Source organism: Nannospalax galili, unplaced genomic scaffold (assembly GCF_000622305.1).
Source record: "Nannospalax galili isolate Female #2095 unplaced genomic scaffold, S.galili_v1.0 scaffold579, whole genome shotgun sequence".
Classification (NCBI taxonomy): domain Eukaryota; kingdom Metazoa; phylum Chordata; class Mammalia; order Rodentia; family Spalacidae; genus Nannospalax; species Nannospalax galili.
In genome coordinates, this window is record NW_008344599.1 from 337,498 (window position 1) to 337,995 (window position 498).

Genomic DNA, 498 nt, shown 5'->3' on the forward strand with positions numbered 1-498 from the left:
TCCCTTATGAAGATCTGTTTCTTACTGTTCTCTTTCAGATTTTTTCTTTTTCTTTACCTCCCTGGTTCCTTTTCATTATCCTGGCTCCTGTAGTTATGTCTGGATACATACTCACTTATAAGAATTTGATGCTAGGATCCACATATGAGGGAGAACATTTGTTGATTTTTTTTTCTGAGTCTGTGTTACTTCACTTGGTACAGCAGTTTATAGTTCCATCCATTTACCTGCAGATTTCTTGATTTCATCTTTCTTTACTGCTCAGTAGAACTCCATAATGTAAATGAACCACATTTTCATTATCCACTTGTCAGCTGAGGGGCACTTAGGTTACTTCCATCTCTTAGCTATTGTGAAAAGAGCAGAAACAAACATGGATGTACAAGTGTCTCTGCAATAGGATGAGTTCCTTGGGTATATGCCAAGGAGTGGTATAACTGGGTCAAATGGTAAGTTCATTTGTAGTTTTTTAAGAGTTCTCCACACTGCTTTCCATAG